The sequence below is a fragment of the Pongo abelii genome, chromosome 3, assembly GCF_028885655.2.
Source record: "Pongo abelii isolate AG06213 chromosome 3, NHGRI_mPonAbe1-v2.0_pri, whole genome shotgun sequence".
Lineage (NCBI taxonomy): Eukaryota > Metazoa > Chordata > Mammalia > Primates > Hominidae > Pongo > Pongo abelii.
Genome location: NC_071988.2, coordinates 138820655 through 138836735, shown reverse-complemented (window position 1 = coordinate 138836735; position 16081 = coordinate 138820655). Strand labels below are relative to the sequence as shown.

At 33.6% G+C, this 16081-nt stretch overlaps 1 long non-coding RNA gene across 1 annotated transcript in view; it reads left to right on the top strand.

Moving 5' to 3' along the window:
• The window catches only part of LOC129058859 (uncharacterized), a 49789-nt gene that overhangs the window by 19656 nt on the left and 14052 nt on the right, over positions 1-16081 (top strand). The window contains exons 3-5 of the long non-coding RNA XR_008524272.1: positions 6902-7065; positions 8283-8331; positions 13545-13655. This is a non-coding gene — a long non-coding RNA (uncharacterized LOC129058859). The remainder of the gene's footprint in view (positions 1-6901; positions 7066-8282; positions 8332-13544; positions 13656-16081) is intronic.

Genomic DNA, 16081 nt, shown 5'->3' with positions numbered 1-16081 from the left:
TTTGTTTTTGTTGTAAGGATTACTTCAGAGTTTATATAGTATATATATTTACCTTATTACTGTCTAATTTTAATGATATTATATTATTTTGTGTATATTATGAAAACCTTTCAATGTTACAGTTTTATTTCTCTCCTGTCTGCTTCTATGCTATGTTTCTCATGAATTTTACTTGTTATACATCCCATAATATGTTGCTATTTTTCTTTAAAGTCAATTATATTTAAAGAAATTTAATGATAAGTAAAGCAGCTTGTATATTTGCCCATGTCATTGCCATTTTATTTTATTTCTGCATTTTATTTCTGTTTGTCAATCCATGATTGTACCTAGTATCATAAGCTTCACTGTAAAAGTCCTTCTTTACTATTTTCTATAGTGCAGATCTGCTGGTGAAAAAGTGTTTCAGCTTTTGCATATCTGAAAAAGTATTTATTTTTTCTTCATTATTAAAATACAGTTTGCTGAGTAAGGGATTATGTTTTTATTTTCCTATTGTAAGGGTATGTTTTCACTATCTGCTAGCTCCAATTGTTTCTGACAAAAACTGTGCTGTCATTTTTACCCTTGTTCTACAGTACATTGTGTCTTATTTTCTGTCTCCTCTTAAGATTTTCTGTTCATCACTGATTGTGAGAAATTTCATTATGTTATGAAGTGCATTGTTGAAGTTTTCCTCATCTATATAGCGCTTGAGGATCTTGGATCTATGGGTTTATATTATTTGACAAATTTTTAAAAACACTGTCATTATTTTTTTCAAATATTTTCCCTTGACCCCAGCTTTTCCATGTATATTAGAATGTTTAAAGTTTATTGGCAGCCCAATCACATGCTTTTTATTATGTTAATTTTTTCATTTGGTTTTGTTTTAGTTTCTATTTTTTTGTCCTAAAAGTTACTAACCTTTTTTTCTACAATTTTTGTTTATCATTGAGTACATTTATCTTATCTAGAATATATTTTTAAAATCTCACACATTGTAAATTTCATTTGTAAAAGTTTGAAGTTGGTCTCCTATGTATCTGCAATATTTCTGCTTATCTTCTTGAGCGTATAGTATGCACCCATAATCACATATTAAACTTCTGTCTATTTATTCAAATTTACTTATCCATTATGGGTTTGTTTATACTGACTGATTATATTGCTTTTACTTCTCACTATACATATTATTTTCCAGTGTTATGCATGTCTAGTAATCTTTGACTGGAATTTCAGACTTTGTAAGTATAACCTACGGGGTACTGAATATTTTGTTTTCCTATAAATACCCTTTGTCTGACATGCAGTTATGTTACCTGGTAATTATTTGAGTTTTTTGTGTCTGTTTTTTAATATACATATTTGTTGGGACCAATGTTTTTAAAGATTTTCGGTTCTTCCTGACCAATATTCAAGATAATTGCTATAATTATTTGACTAGGTTTGGTGCCATTCTTGAGAATTTGTGTCTGTGTTAATGTACATGTAATTCATAATAAATACTAGTAACTTATTTTAGTTTATTTTATCTCAAGTGACTTTCTATTTGACTCCATAAAACTTCCCAAATTAACTTACTTTAAAAGAACCACATATAATTCTGGAATGGTGATCTGATAAATCCTGAAGTCTCACTCACAAGGAAAATAAAAATAATTGGTGAAAATTATAAACAAAAATAGAAGAACTACAAAAACAAAGTCTCTGGAGGCATCACAATACCCAACTTTAAATTGTACTGCAAGGCTATAGTAAGCAAAACAGAATGGAACTGGTACAAAAATAGACACATAGATCAATGGAAGATAATAGAAAACCCAGACATAAAACCACATGTTTACAATCAACTGACGTTTGACAAAATTGACAGGAACATACACTGGGAAAAGGACACCCTTTTCAATAAATGGTCCTGGCATTGTCATATGCAGAATGAAGCTGGACCTCTATCTCTCATTATATACTAAAATCAACTCAGGATTGATTAAAGATTTAAATATAAGACCTTAAACTATAAAAATACTAGAAGAAACTTGCCTAGGGAAACTCTTTTGAACATTGGTCAAGGCAAAATATTTATGATTAAGATTTCAAAAACACAGGCAACAAAAACTGAAATAGAAAACTGAGACATAATTAAACTAATAAGCTTCTGTACAGAAAAAGAAATAATTAAGAGAGTGAACAGAAGACATACAGAATGAAAGACAATATTTGCAAACTATGTATCCAGCAAGGGTCTAGTATCTAAAATATACAAGAACTCAAACAACTCAACAAAAACAAAATAATCTCATTAAAATGTGGGCAAAGGTATGAATAGACATTTTTCAAAATAAGACATACAAATGGCCAAGAGATATATTAAAAATGTTCAATATTACTAATCACCAGAGAAATGCAAATTAAAATTATGAGATATCCTGTTACCCAAGTCAGGATGGCAATTATTAAAAAGTTTTAAAACAGCAGATGTTGGTAAGGACACACAGATAAGAGAACTCATATACTGTTGGTGGGCATGTACACTAGCACATCCTCTATGGAAAACAGTATGGAGATTTCCTCAAGGAACTAAATCTAGAACTACCATTTGATCCAGCTGTCCCACTACTGATTATCTATCCAAAGGAAAAGAAATCATTATATTAAAAAATACCTGCACTGATGTTTATCGCCACACTATTCACAACAGCAAACCCATGGAATTGACCTGTGTTCATCAATAGATGATTGGATTAAAATGTGATATACAAACACAATGGAATATTATTCAGCCATAATAAGAATAAAATAATATCTTCCTAAGCAGCATGAATCAATTTATGGCCCGGATCATTGTCTCAAACATTTGAGCAACAAACCTCACCTAGTGAGGCCTAAGAGCTGAGTATAATACCAACAAAGGAATTAGAGAACATTATCTTAAGTGAAAAATGTCAGACTCAGAAAGATAAACTTTGCATGTTCTTACTTATAAGTGGGAGTCAAATAATGTGTACACATGGATATAGAATATGGAATAATAGGCAATGGAAACCTGGTAGGTTGTGGTTACTAGGAGTGGATGATGAGAAATTACTTAATGGATAAAATGCATGTTATTTTGTTGATGGAAACCCTGAAAGCCCAGATTTCACCACTACGAGATCTATGCATGTAAACAAATTGCACTTTTACGCTATAAATTCATACATATAAAAAATAAATAACAACAATAAAATTTAAAAGTCTATGAAAATTATCCTTAGAGTATACAGGAAATGAAGACACATTTATTCAATAAAATATACTACATTTCTAAAAGAACAAGAAGTGTCTGTGGCACTTGTGCCATCACCTGCATCCTGAACTCCTCAGTACAGTGTGTCACAAGCTCCATTTCAGGTGATAATGGTCAAGGGAATGGGGTACCCTTTCCCCCAGGTACCAGTTATGGACTATGTTATTTCACCTAAAGGGTCAGGCCATCATCATTTCATGTCCCTCCAGCCTGGTGTTGCAGAGGTTAAATTCTAGGTGAGGGACACCACGAGGTCATGGGCTCTCTTCCTCCACTCAGTTCTCATCCATGGGATGAAGGCTCTACCCTAGGAATGACACGCTGGGAAAGCTGGAGCCTCATTGTGATCTTAGAACAGAGATTTCAAGCTAAAAGACAAGTAAAGAAGGGCAGAGCATACTGCCCCTATCCACCTCCCTACTCACAGAGTTTTTCCCTTTGAGAAAAGGAGGCAACACTCTGACTCCAACTCCATAGAGGTAGCTCGGATAATCTGCCGGTATAAAATCCATGCCATAAGAACCAAGAGATTCAAGATCTTCCCATTGGACCTGACTATGTAACGGAATCTAAGAAAGTTCAAGCCTACCTGAACTCTCAAAATAACGGAGATTTTGGTGGCAAACAGAAGGAGGCTGGTCAGTCCATGAAAACTAGAAGCTAAACATTAGTCCAAGTAGTTTACCAGAAAAAAACAGGAGAAGCTACACTTAAAAAGTACTTTTCTGGTATGAAAACACACATTAACAACTAGCTTCAAAAAATACCCCTGAAGAAAGGCTGAATGTAATTGACTCATTGTGAATCAATTTATGTCCCAGGTCATTGTCTCAGACATTTGTGCAAGAAACCTCAGCTAGGGAAGCCTAAAAACTAAGTATAATGCCAACAGAGGCAAAAAATGAACAGAAAGATCAAAGAAAACTTAGCTAAAACCACCGTTCTCTCAAAGGACTGTGTACAAACCCAGTTAGTGCACCCTGAGGAATGGTATCATAGGCTTCACATATATAAGAATTGCATCTTAGAAAAATACTCCGACTAAGTCACTAAACAAATAAATGAGTAAACAACCCAAAAGCAAGTCCTCAGTTTGGGCCAGCGACCAGAGATGCTGCAATACATTAGAGTTTCCAATTAAAAAAATGTTATATGACATTTAATAAAGCAAGAAAATGAGACTATATGCAGGCAAAAAGACAGGCAATGGAAATCACCTGTGAGAGGGTCTAGACATCAGATTTAACAGGAAAAATGAACTAAAGGAAATTATGCTTTAAAAAGTAAAATAAGATACCATGGTGATGTCTCATGAAATAAAGAATACCAATAGAGAGAAATACATTATATAAAAGAATCAAATGAAATTTCAGTAGTTGAAATGTAAAATAGTTGAAGTCAAAATTGAACAGGAGGATGAAATAATCAGTACACTTGACGACAGATCAATAGAAATTATGCAATTAGAAGAACTGAAATAGAAGTTAAAGAAATAAACATACTCTCAACGAAATACGGGATACTCTTACATGTATTAACATGCACATAATGAGACTACTAGAAGAGGGGAAAGAGACCTTTAAATTTATATGTAAATAATTCTTAGAATGTATTCTAAGAATTAATTGCTTAAAATATCACTAATTTGATAAAAACATCAACCTCACATGAAGAGATTCAATAAACTACAAGCAAGAAAAAATGCAAAGAAATCCACACCCAGACACATTAAGACAAAAATGTTGAAAGAAAAAGAGAAAGAGGAAATTCTGAAAGCTGTAAGAGACAAACAACTCATGTACAGGGTAATTCCAATAATATTTTCAGCTGGCTTACCAGAAACAATGCAAACCAGAAGGTAAGGGTACTACATATTCAAATCACTGAAAGAACCCTTAAATCAAAAAGAGCAATAATAAATTCATTATCTTTCTTATGAAGAAAACAAAATAAGCATATACATTTAGATTTCAAGTCATATGAATAATTCAGTGTTCACAGAAAAAAATATTTTCTATATTTTTAGCTTCTTCCTAATGAGCATGTAAACCACACTGTCACCTAAAATAGAAAGGTAGAGGACCTGAACAATGAAACCTGTTCTATGAACACTTTTAATTGGTAATGCCTGTCTATGGAGAAGTTAAATGGTTTGTAATAAGACATAATGTCGTTTTGAGAAAAGACATCACAGACAGGTTCCTGACAAAAAGACTGAGATTTAATCACCCAAAGCTGCTTTTGCAGCTACTGCCAAAGCATGTTAGCACTGCCATCAGCGAGCGTGATGCCTGTCAAGACTGCAGTAAAGCAAACGAAATTGCTGCCAATGCACTGCCTGCGGACAACAGATGATCTTCATACACCATTTATTTTATTTCTGCACATTTTCGTCTTATGTTGTGCTATCTATAGAACATATTGAGCCTGTACATCACTACAAAAGGACTTCTAGTGAAAGAAAAAGATTGCTATTAAGTTAGGAAAACAAAAAAGAAAATGCTTTCTCAGAGTTAATTAAATCTTTTTGTCAGAATCTTGCTGCTGAACAAAGCAGATATTTATTTTAATCATAATATCAAAAGATACTAAGCTTTAGACAAACAAAAAATGTTTTTAATTGAAAACAGGAAGGTGATAATAATATGTTTCTAGGGTCTACATTCAATCCTATATGGTTTCTCAACTTCTAATGCATAATCTTCATATTTAATAAACATTTGTTATTTTTATTTTGTTAGATAAATTTATGGATGATGGTGTGTTCCAATGCTTCTTCATGCTCTGACAATGTGATGCTAGAGACAGAGCTGACTAAAAAAGACGAAAGAGGGTATTTTTTCTCAGTATTAGAAAAATGGCTGTTTATATTTAGGGTTTTCTAAGGAATTTACCTCAATATTTCATTGTGCCAACAGGAATGAAACTATGTGAAATTTTTTGGCTATTCAAGCAATCACCGTGGAAGTTACCTTTTTATCCATTATTTTAAAAATATCAATTATAATAATAGTCACCTAGTGTTAGCAGTTACAATCTGTTTATTATAATAGGCACTTTGATGTGCTATCTTTCTTAATTCTACAGTGATCATAAGAAGTATATATTATTATTTTATTTTCTACATTAAGGAACTCTGACTCAGAAAAGTAAGTAATTTATTCAAGGACACATTCAATTTATTCAAAGCCACACACACAGCCAGTAAGAAACTGAGCCAAGATTTATACACAGATCTCTTCATTTTTAAGCTCTTAAGTTTTCCTTTATACACTTCATTTTCTCCTAATTCCTATGGCAGAGCCTGCCTCTTTTTGGCTGTTATAATTTTTCAGCAGTTTAAAATAAAATGAATAACTTCATAGGATCTGTACATTATATACATCAAGTTTTAACTCACATTTTTTTGTGTGTGTGCCAAGAAGCCACTGAAGTAGGTTGAGGGGAAAATAAACATTGAAAAACCTACGTAGTTAATGAAGAAAGCACCAAGAGGTCATTCTTAATGTTTGCTTAGCCTCTTGTACTCTGACTTAGTATTGTGAGTACTAAACCTTAGCCATAGTATTAAACCTCCTACTATTTTTTTTCATAGTTCCAGAACAAACTATCATTTGCGTTCCTATTTAATAGTTCCTAAGAATCTGGGAGTTGCCAGATCATCTTTGAGACAATTCTGATTGGCCCCACTAAGAGCAAGCTGCTGTGTAAAAATAGCAACTGTGGGAAGATACTCCGAGACAAAGTCAGAGCTGCCAATCAACTCCAGCCCTGGGCATCCACTCCACTTCCACAAGGTGAGCTGTCACAGATTATTTACAAAAATGAGTCTGGAAAAGTCTCTTTCTTTGCCCTATTTCTTTCCATTTATTCCTTCTTTATCTTTACCTTTACCTTATTTAATTTCATAATGATTTTTCATTCTATTTAAGTTTTCTTTCTCTTCTTTCCTCTGTTGGTTTTCTAATGTCCTTTATTCCTTTTCCTATTCAAAATAGTCCAGATCTAAAGACAAGTAGTCCAGGGAATGGTCAGATACAAAAGAATTTTCCATAAATTCTATTGTGAGATACTAATTTTAAAATATTAATCTAGCTTGACCAGGAAAAAAAATAATCCAAAGAGAAACATTTCTACATGCATAGAATGTAGAATATTAGTGTTATACTTTTATTTAAAGCATATGTGCTATGACTGAATCATTATATTTATCGATAATGGTTTTCAAGGAAATCATACACCAAAATCGCATAGAATCTTTGCTTAAAGTTTTACTTGAAGTGCAAATGAGTGTTTGATGAGACAATAATTGTAATATTTTCCAGCAGATGGAAAAAATCATCATATAACTTGTAAACCCAACTGATTTAGTAAGTTTTACATGAACCCAGATTAAAATAAGATAAAGCAGGAGAAAAGAATACACTGTTGATTTTCATTCTTTCTCTATCAACCACATGATGAACAGAAACTGTAAAAGTTTATCATCTGCAAAGTTGTTCCCTTTCACTGAAGTATGAGCCCAGCTCTACAGGATATTGTGTTCTGAGCCACTGGTTCCAAAATACTGGAAATTAAAGGAGATGTAGTAAAAGGCACAAGCCTTTGCATATGGGCACAACCTGTGAGTTTTGACAGATTTGCCTTTGCCAAGAGCCACCCTCAAGTGGCTGGCAATGCTTAGGTAAGCACAGTCTAAGAACATCTGTAACTTCCATCTTAATGCTGCCTGTGACAGAGTCAAACAAAGTTGCATTTATAAGAACCATGTCTAAAAACAAGAGAGCTGGCTTTTAAAATTCAAAGCATGGACAAGTCCAAAGTTGAATTAAAATAACACTAGCTCGAATTGTTTCATTTTCTTTTCCATTCATAATGACAGAATCACGTGGATTCATAGGCATGTGGAATGCATACGTCAGAACAATTTTGTCAACATTTAGAATTCATTCTGTCATTTAATAACAATTTTTAAATTGTGTCATGAAATAAAGCATAATGTTTTATGTTGTAGGGCGCTATGCTGGTGAAGTTCTCTGTGGAATGGAAGACTGAACTAGCTAGTGAGTTTAAAGATTAATCATTGTTATTTCCATAAAACATAATCTGAGTATGGCTAAGGTAAAACTATAGTGACAGCAGTATTAGTAGTATCAGTAATGGTATTAATAACAGTAACAACTCTGATTGCTATCATTCAATAAGCAACCATCATAATCCAAGCATTGGGATACTATACGTGTGTGTGTGTGCATGTGTGTGTGTGCGTGCACAAGACGTGTATGCGTCTCCAGCTCTTAAAGCTTTGGGTACAATCAATGTCACTTCACAGTAGTACCCCAAATCCCATATTGCCAAGATTATCATCCAGACCAGTTTCTCATGGTTTTATCCTCTAATATGGTACAGGATATCTCCTGACATTTCATCAGGCATGCACGTAAGTCCTTTTTATCCTGTTACCTCCCCAAGGAAACAGGAACTCACAAAATCCCAGAATATTTATCATCCAGGTATTGGAGGACACAGAACCAACTGATGGATACTACACCTTCACCTCCCACAAAAAAGAGACAGGAATTAGCAAGTTTGCGAAAATTTTGGCAGGAACTCGCAGGTGTCTCAAGGAGGGGATTGTGCCAAGGTAGGCCTTAAAGTACGGCAGCCCTGTGGGTAAATAACACCCGGTTTCATTGACATGGTTTGGATTTCTGTCCCCACCCAAATCTCATGTTGAATTGTAATCCTCAGGGCTGGAGGTGGGGCCTGATGGGAGGTGATTGGACCAAACGGGAAGAGTTCTCCTGAATGGTTTATCTCATCATCCCTTCTGTGCTGTTCTTATGATAGTGAGTGAGTGAGTTATCGTGTGATCTGGTGGTTTAAAAGTATGTAGCAGTTCTCCTCCTCCTGCTCTACCCATGTGAATATGCTGCTCCCACTTTGCCTTCTGCCATAATTGTAAGTTTCCTGAGGCTTCCCCAGATATAGAAGCCACTATGCTTCCTGTAGAGCCTGCAGAATTATGAGTCAATTAAATCTATTTTCTTTATGAGTTACCCAGTCTCAAGTATTTCTGTATAGCAGTGTGAGAATGAACTAATACACTTGTCCAGCTACATGCTGTGACAATCCCTCAGAGATGAGCTTCAATGGGATAATTCTTTTCTTTATTGATCCTGGTGCCTGATTAATACAAAGGTCAGAATCTCAGGGTTGACTCTGTTGACTCCACATCCTCTGGTCTCCAAATATGGTTGTCATCACTAAATCCTGGGCACATATCCTAGCTGTAATGGGAGGGAGATGGAGGGGATATTAATTAAGTGTCTTGTATATAGTAAGAGAAAACAAAAGAGATCTTCAGATGAGGTTAATGCTAAGTCTCATAAATCAACTGTGTCTCCGGTATGTCAAGTGTACACAATACAATTTCTTTATTTTGGAAACTAAAAAATTTGCTATTTTAAAAATTTTATTCAGTCAATTTAAAATAGTATACATAATAACAATCAAATTCTGATACCTAAGAAATAGGTATCAAATAGGCATAACAAAACTAAAACAAAATATATACTGATTTCTAATATGAATCATACATTATTAATAACCCAGTACTTTCAGATGTTCTTGGAAATTTTGTAGCACGTATCTTTCAAATAATTTTCAGTCAGTCATTGTGGTATCAGGCCTGGACAGGCTAAAGAGAGGCAGAGTCTACAGTCACTTGGTACTTACATTTTGAAAAGTGTCACAAAAAGCATATCAACTTTAGCCCCATCTAGAAATATCTTGCTCATTAAGCCACACTCTATTGTTGCCAGAGCCAGAAATTCAACTCAGATGGAGTAGGAAGTTTGTCACAGTAATTGGGAAATCCAGGGTTGCATTGGGGATAACAATGTAACAATATCCAGCTTCAGAAAAAGGTCACTGGATTTCTCTTTCTCTCTCTCATTCTCACAAATGTGCACATACCCACATACCTTAATGGCTTAGAAATGTTTCTGCTGTACTCTTCTTTTTTCTATTATCCTGCAGACAGGCTTCCTTGACACAGCCAGGAAAGGTGGTTCAGGCAGTTTCAGAATCACATCCTTCCAAGGTTATAAATCACTTTGAAGAGAAATAATCTTTTAAATGTGTGTTCAAATTTCTTACAAGATGCTGAATTTAAACAGGCTTCCTCCCACATGGTCAGCCACTGAAGAAATTATAGAGAACAAATTTTAAAAAGCTGTAAGGCTACCCTAAGTTAAAATGGCTCTTTGAATTGTTGCATGTTTGACTATGTGGGTTACTACAGTCTGGAGCAGAGTGTTTCTTAAAACAATAATAATAAGGCAGTTGGAAAGCTGCTCTTAGTTCTCTTGGTTTTTGCCTTAGGATAGGCAGTACCTCACCGCACTAGAGGGGCTTGGTGCCAACACTCAGGCTGCTGTATAGAGCATTTAGGAAAGAATATAATGAGAAAAGCAGAGAAACCTTGGTTCAAAGAAGTTTAAGGTAGACCTTTTTCAGACAGACCTTCTCCTATCCTTACTCTCCACCCATAAAAGAGGATGGATGATTTTAATAAAAGGTGGCCTTCTTTTTAGTGTTGTTTCTCCCTAACTATTCTAGATATTTTGGGGGGTTTTTGTAAAATTTGTAATTAACATCAATTTCTACAAAAAAACCTAACTAGGATTTTGATTGGAATTACATTAATTTTATAGATCAATTTAAAAAGAATAACGATGGACAATAGTGGGTTCTCAGACTCTTCAATAAGGTATATCTCTTTCTTTAGGTTTTTAGTTTTTCTCAGAAATGTTTTATAGTTTTTAGTGTATAGTTCTTGGGCAATTTGTCAGATTTTGTATTTATCTTAGTCTGTTTGTGTTGCTATAAAAGAACAGCTCATGCTGGATAATTCATAAAAGAAATTTATTTGGCTTATGATCCTGATGACTGGAAAGTTTGAGATTGGGCCTCTGCATCTGGCAAGGACCTCAGGCTACTTCTACTTATAATGAAATGTGAATGGGACTCAGCATGTGCAGAGATCTCATGGTGACAATGAAAGCAAGAGAGAGAGAGTGAGGGGGGGAGGTACCAGGCTACTTTTAATAACTAGCTCTCATAGGAACCAACAGAATGGGAACTCACTTACATCTGAGGGGAAACATTAATCTGTTCATAAGGATCCATCCCCATGACCCAAACACCTCCCATGAAGACCCGCCTCCAACATTGGGGATTAAATTTTGACATGAGGTTTGGAGGGGACAAATGTCTAAACCAGAGTAGTATTTCCCATTTTATAGTTGTTTTAGATGGGACTATGTTTTAGGTTTTAAATTTTTGATCATTTGTATCTACTATACATAAATTCAAAGGAATTTCACGTATTGATCTTGTATCCCGCGAACTGTTAACACTCACTTGCTAGTTGTACTAGGTTTCTGTAGATTCCAACAAGTTTTCTACATAATCATGGTCTACAAATAAAGACATATGTGATTTTATTTTTCTTTTCAATTTGAAGGCCTTTTAATTCTTCTTTTTGCCTTTTGCACTGGTTAGAAACAGAAGAATGATGTTAAACAGAAATGTGTAAAGGAGATATCTTTGACTTGTTTCTAATTTTAGGGGAAATCATTCATTTTTTCACCATTTTGAGTGATGATATTTATTGGTGGTGTAGATTTACATTTATCAGGTTTAGGAATTTCCTTGCTATTACTAGATTTCAGAGAATTTTTCTTTTGAAATGAATGCAGGATTTTGTTAAATAATTTATAATTATACCATTGTGCGTGGTATAATATGTTTTTACATATTGGTAGATTTCTTCCTTCCTTTTATTCTGTGTCTCTTTCTGGTACAATTATCAGTTTGACATTGTATTTTTTGGATCAATATTCTAATTAATATTCTTACTATTTTCTGGTAGTTTAAATATATTTTTGTTTTTTATTCTTTGGGAGACTGTTCCTTCACTGTAGCTTCCAAACATAAAATTGGGTAATTTTGTTAATCTATCTATTTTCTTTTTAACTTCTAAGAAATCTTTTATTATTACCTTTGAGAGATCAGTATATTATCTTTTAAAGTTTTGTTCTGTTTTCTGCATTGTCTCTACTTCTCTGTGTGTCTATTTCATTTGTTTGGTTGATTTTATCACAATATTTCATAGCGGAGAGTTTCTCAAGTGTTTGAGAATTATTTTCTGCCTATTTGAATTTAATAATGAGGTAATGATAAGTTGGATGTTTTGTGTGCATTGGTGAATCTTGGACTGGTTTACTTGACCAGGAATGCAGGCACTATGCTGAGATACCATTAAATATCTGTAACTATATATAATTCCTCCTGTTCAGTTATTTCAGAAAAAAAATCTCTAATTTTATGGTAAAAAGTAAATTCCTGTCAACAGCAATCTTTGGGCCAAATGGTACAGGCAGGAGGACACACTGGCAAAGAGACTCATTATTCAATATGTAAACTCATATAGTCATCCTGTTGTGACAGGTCCCCATAGTTTATATTTTTCTGTGCTTTATTTTCCCTGAACTGCAGCATCTCTCACTCAATATCTCAGAAAATAAACTTTTATACTCCTGCCAAAATTACGGAAGAACATATGCCTAGAACGATAGAATATGGGGAGAGACCACAGTGCCTAACTGATTTGTCATTCTTGAGCTTTGGAATCATTCCTTTTGCAGCCCTCACCTTTTACCTTCGGGAAATTTTATTAAAATTATTACAACTACCTTTTGTAACTAAAGCAATGATGTCAAAATTATGGATGGCAATTATGTTTTTTACTTATGTTATTCTGTGACTGATGGTAGAAGGTGTATTTGTGATTAATCGTCATCTATTGGGATTTTTTTCCTTTTCCATATAGTCACCAACTCTTTACTTCCAAAGTCATTTCACAATTTTCCCTGGATACTTCTTTCTTGCCAGTGTAGATAACATATATGTTTTCAGGTTTAGTAAACTCAGGAATTTAACCCTCATATCCATCCCTCTGAACTGATAGTTTATTTTATTTCTTACTAGTTCCAGAGAATTGATCAAAGACAGGACAACTTTTCATTATATAAATCCAGAGAAATGATCAAAGGCAGAACAACTTTTCATTGCATAAATCTAGTAAAATAATAAAGTTATATCAGGCTTTATATATCACAAAATATTTTAATGACATTTTCATATAATTACCATAATAAACCCTGTAATATTGTAAGTAAAATTTTAGATATTTTTGTCATTTTTCTAGATGGCAACATAAAGAACCTTTAATGATCCCAAAAGCATTAAATGGCAACACTAGAATTCAAAAAGTATTTCTTATTTCATGCTGCCTTATCTACTAGAAAAACTCTAAAAGGTAAGTACATATTCTTATAAGCAATTAGGTCTAGTGGTTTATGAAAATGCCCTCTTTTAGTACAAGTATGCTCTAAAATGTGCTGTGTCTAGTATCCCACAATAGGTTGTAAGCAGGATACATATTTTATGCTGTCATCTCTAAAATATGACTTATCTCACAATTTTTAAAACCTTTTATTTCTCTGACTGGTCTCCAAACACCAGACCTCTGAGTTTCATTTTTCTCCTTTGGAACTTATCTTAACATGGAATGGACACTAATTCCTTTGTGACACAGGACACCTCACTAGACCCAGGAATTGTTTGAATACTTCTCCTGGCACTGGTGATCTTCTTCTATTCCTGCATTTATAAATAATCTGTAAGATAATATTAATTGCTTCCCAGATTTATTCCAATAGGTTTTAGGTTCACATAGAGAATATCCTGGCACTGTTCACATTTAAATGGCAGAAGTGCCATCTTCATTTCAAGTAGGTGTGACATCTGCTCTCACAAATACAGCTCTCATTACTTACAGTTATGAGTCATTTGAGAATAATTTTCTCCTCAGAAACTTAAGTTGTTTATAATAAAGCAATGTGTATTGACCCATATTTTACTGAAGCAAGCAATAATTTTAAAATGCACAATTCCACCTCATGACCTGTGTAAATAGTTCACATTAACTGAAAGCCTTGAACAATTATGTCTCTTTTCAGTCATATTTTCCATAATTAAATGTGTCTAGTTGATAAAATTCTAAAGTATAATTTAAATTTTATTCTCTGAAATCAACTTTTGAAAAATATGCATAAAAATTTTTAGAAGTTGAAAGTAAAAAAGTCACTTAGATGTAAAATGCATTTATTGGTATACATACCTAAAAATCCAGAAATATGACTGATTCCAGACAAAGCTTGATACAGTGGCACCAATAAAGTCACTAAAACTTAACATTTTTACAGTTCTCCACTATCTCTTCTAAAACGAAAGTGTGACCCTTAAGTTCAAAACGAATAAAAAGTCCCTGGTCTCTATGCTCGTGACCTAGTAAAAGTTTTCTTTCATCTCCTGAGATGTGACCGAGTTACATGCTCTAGTGACAAATCCTTGAATTTATCCTTACCACCAGTAGCTTAAGCCATCCCTAAAGTCAAATCCTACTTGCTTGAAGAGCACTTTCAAACTGCAAATTTTATCTTATTAGTCAGTTGTAGAATCAATATGTACATTTCTAATTTTCAAAAGAATATACTAGAATAGAATTAAAAAATCACAGTACATCACACTTGATAGCAGTGGCTATTTTATAATGCAATGTTTTAATGTATGTGTATGTGAATGTATATATGTAAATGTCAAGAAAGTTTGAAAGTATGCCTGAGTAAAAGAAAGATCAGTGTGCTTTGCAATAGCCCAAACAACCACATATCCACTATATATTTCTTTATCACCACCTGTTCTAAAATCTTCACTAAAGGAAATGAAGTGACAGTTTGACAAATATTTACTCTTTTGAAATTAAGAATTTTACCATTATTTTAAAACAAATTATTCTGAAAGAAATTCAACACTTTCCTCTGTGTTAAATAAGATGCTATGTATAATACTTCTAGCATACTATTTGGGTAAGCAATAAACCTAAAGAATGAAGCAGAACCACCAGAATCCTCAAGGGCATGGCAGTTCTTAGGACAAGACAAAAATCTAGTTATCTGCCTTGGGCTATAGCCAGCCTGACAGAAAGAACATCTGCGTAATGAACTAAGTGCATGATTTATCTCAGAACTTCAGGCACTGCTCAACCTAAATGCAGAGGTTTAAAGGGGCTACCTATATGGATTGGGCATCTAGGAGCAGGAATTAAGGGACATTGTTATATCACATAAATCAATAGAACATGCAGAACTTGACTTGTATTTCAATTTGTGAGAGAAGTGGAGTCTTGTGTTTTAAAAATGCCTGTAAGTTTTAATAAAATATATATTTTTTTTCTGTTTTGAATTCCACTCAGTTACAATATGATCTAAAATTTATTCACCAAGAAACTTAACCAAGCAGAGTAGAACATTCCCATAAAAACATCAACTGAGCCCCAGAGCATTTGTGTGTTTATCACATGTGTGTAATACAGTTCATATTGATTCAGAGCTTGTCATCACATATGTTTAATAAAACAAGCAAAATTATAGAATTTGAAAATAATGTGGGTAAATAACACTTCCCAGGAAGCAATTCTGGTGCACTTGGGATGCCAAGAGACGTAGAAACTTGCCATATTTATTGCCATGGGTTGGTTGAAATCATAAGGACTATTTCCAGGTTTAACATTCTCTTATAAAACATTCTATTATAAGTAGTTGTTTTAAAAATGTATTTTTGAATATCAAAAGTTGATGAAAATATAAACACCAAGAAAATCAAATACTAATATAGAGAAAA